At 47.1% G+C, this 3211-nt stretch overlaps 1 pseudogene; it reads left to right on the top strand.

Annotated features, from left to right (window-relative positions):
• The first annotated feature begins 930 nt into the window (after nucleotides 1–930).
• LOC144820163 (endogenous retrovirus group PABLB member 1 Env polyprotein-like) lies at nucleotides 931–2487 on the top strand (annotated as a pseudogene).
• The last annotated feature ends 724 nt before the right edge of the window (nucleotides 2488–3211 follow it).

The raw sequence follows: 3211 nt of genomic DNA, 5'->3' as shown, positions 1-3211 counted from the left end.
TCATTCGAAGCTCTCCAGATGGACTATATTCAGATGGAGAGATGTAGAGGTTACAAGTATGTACTGGTGGTGGTGTGCGCGTTAACAAGGTGGACTGAAGCTTACCCCGTCCCTGACTATACCGCCACGACGACTGCTAAGGTTCTAGTAAGAGAGTACTTCCCCCGTTATGGGTTGCCAAGAGTCATATATTCAGACAATGGCCAACCTTTCTCTTCCGAGCTGATGAAACATGTCTCCCTTCTATTAGGATATACTTGGAAATTTCATTGTGGGAGACACCCCCAGGCAGCACAACACAATCAAACCCTTAAAACTAAGTTAGCCAAAATTACAGCAGAAAAGGGCGTAGATTGGATGACTGCCTTACCAGTAGCCCTGTTCTATATGCGAATGGTACCACACTCCCGAATAGGATTAGCACCATTCAAGATGGTTTTTGGCAGGTCACCAAACATGTGGGGAATCCCTAGACCAAAGTCTATTACTGATGTAGATAGCAGAATATTAACTGATTACCTGGCTTCCTTGATGTCTGCACTCCGCTCTTGTCGTTCACAGGTGGCTGCAGCCTTCCCAGACAAAACCAACCCTGAAGAATACACCATCCGACCCGGAGATTGGGTCTCAGTCCGGAACTTCGACAGAACAAATCCCCTCCAGCCCAGGTGGAAGGAGCCGAAGTTGGTCCTTTTAACTACACGAACTGTCGTCAAGATCGAAGGCCGAAAAGGCTGGTTACACGCCAGTCATTGTAAAAAATACTGTTGCCAGCGATGTCGCCAGACCCAGTGACACTGTAACTGAACAGTCCTCATTGCCCTTGGAACAGACCCCACAACAGCAATACAAATCAACGCTGAGGTCCGCCACCAGGATTCTGGCTGATTAAGCCCACGGACACAGGTCTCGTGGTGAAGCGGTCAGAACATGGGGGCAGATTCAGACACCCTGACTATGTGGGAAAAAGAGAAAATAAGGCGCCTAAAGAAGAATGTTAAGAAGTTGCATAGCGGCCCTATCATATGTTTGATCATACTGTTTTTCCTGATGACAATCATGACGTGCCTCGGTTGGGCCCTCCACATTGCTTTCCCGCCAGCGCCACATTCCTCTCCTGCACCTAACAACACTCAAGAGCACACGCACCTGGACTTGCCCCCTCATGAGCAAGCCCATAGACTAGCTCTCCGAAACAATACCTTTATACAGATGCTACACTATACGCATCAGGTCAGCAATATCACAGATTGCTGGATATGTGGCCGCCTCCCACCACATCAAAAGGAGGGAGGGATGCCTCTCTTCCCCTTCCCGTTTTCTTATAATGGAACTTGCGAGGTCTGGTTTGCCCTAATAACAGCCGACAGGACTACCCGTACCTCCTGCCCTGATGGAAATAGGTCATGCAAGAATGGGTGGCCATGGGGGGACTTAAATAAGGTCCTTAATGCTGTCTGTTACCCGAATGAGGATGGAGATCCTCAGGCGACAGGTACGGTCCTAGAAAGCGAAGAGTACAAACAGGGGAACGTGAGCATGTCCTACAGGATATTAAATACCAAACCTAAAAAGAATGCTGGCCCCCCTTCCATCTCAGTCTCAACAGTAAAAGGGCACCTGTGCGTCCGGAAAAATGGCTCTGTCTCATTAGGACACAGTGACTGCCATACCACTGTGAGTTTTGAAGACAAGGGAAAATCATAATTTCTAGCATCCCGCCATACTTATTTCATCTGCGGGCAAACAGCCTATGTGAGGCTACCCTTGAACTGGGGGGGAACGTGCTATATAGCATTTCTGCTACCTCCTGTCTTTGTGGCCCCATCCACTTACCACCGCAACCTCCTAGTGCCCCATGTTAGACATAAGAGAATGATCGATATCTCCGGGATTGATCACACGGAAACTACATTAGACCAATATACAGACTTCAACAAAGGATTCTTTTTCTTTATCGGTCCTGTGCTGAACAGCAAGCTCATACACAAGTTGACAAGGACCTTGGAGGCTGTTGTAAATCAGACAGCGTCTTCCCTGCGGAACTTGACTCAGGAACAGTCTGCCATAAGATTGGTTGCCCTCCAAAACCGCCTTGTCCTTGACATCATCCTGGCTGACAGAGGCGGAGCCTGTAGAATTATCGGCTCTAGCTGCTGTATTTTCATCCCTGATAACTCTCCATCTGTATATACGGCTATAACAAAATTACACAAGATAGCCGCCAGCCTACATCAAGAACCTGGCACTTGGACATTGTCTGACTGGTTTTGGACAATAATATCATCCTGGGGATGGAAACTGCTGTCAGCAGCAGGCATAATACTCCTGGTAATAACTGGATGTTGCCTTTGCATCCAATGTGGCCCTGCCCTGTGCGGGCTATGCGCTGCAAGCTGCATTCCCAAACCACATATCCAGCAGAAAGAAAACGAAACAATTATGCTACAGGAATGCATAGACAAACTCATGCAAATTGAGATATAGATACAGGTACACTCTGGGGCAAGGAGGGAATGAGGAAATAAAATTGGCAATTGTGCCCCATCGTTTCCCTACTCCGCCAGTCTGCCATTTTGATTCAGACAGCACCCATCTTTGCGTGTGTCATACATTTTGTCTCCAAAACCATGAGCAAGACACCCTGCACCTGGCCCCTCCGTTCATTGACCACACATTCTTGTGGCTCGGCCAATTCCGAGAACCAACAAGATAGTTCCTGTTTTAAGAGACAGTTCCTGTTCTTGACTCTAAGCCAGAAATAACCCCCGGTTAAGAAAGGGCCTTCAACTGAAAGAGCATTTCGACACTGAGGAAGGACCCTCAACTGAAGGGAGCACATTTCGACACACTGCATGCACTCTCACGAGACACAAGAAACGCCCATGCCTTGACACATCTGGTTGGAAATTGCTGTTTGTCACTTCCTTCTTCTTCTTCTTCTTCTTTTTGCCTACTGCCTGAACTGTATAAATAACCTGCTGTATGGATAAAACATTAGACCACTCCTGAACCTGCTTGTTTATTTATTTTATTTATTTATTTATTTTAATTTCTTATATCGCACTGGGATCAATCCCATAAGGGTATCTCCGCGCTTTGCCAGCCAAAAAAGAGGTCGTAATCTCCAAGGTGCGTTAGAGGGACTGAAATGCTTCCTGAAAGAGGAATGTTTTCAGCGCCTTTCTGAAGGCCAGATGATTGATGTTCA

The sequence above is a fragment of the Lissotriton helveticus genome, chromosome 2_1 (genome assembly GCF_964261635.1).
Source record: "Lissotriton helveticus chromosome 2_1, aLisHel1.1, whole genome shotgun sequence".
Classification (NCBI taxonomy): domain Eukaryota; kingdom Metazoa; phylum Chordata; class Amphibia; order Caudata; family Salamandridae; genus Lissotriton; species Lissotriton helveticus.
The sequence above is the reverse complement of the archived record's forward strand: the minus strand, read 5'-3'. Positions and strand labels throughout refer to the sequence as shown.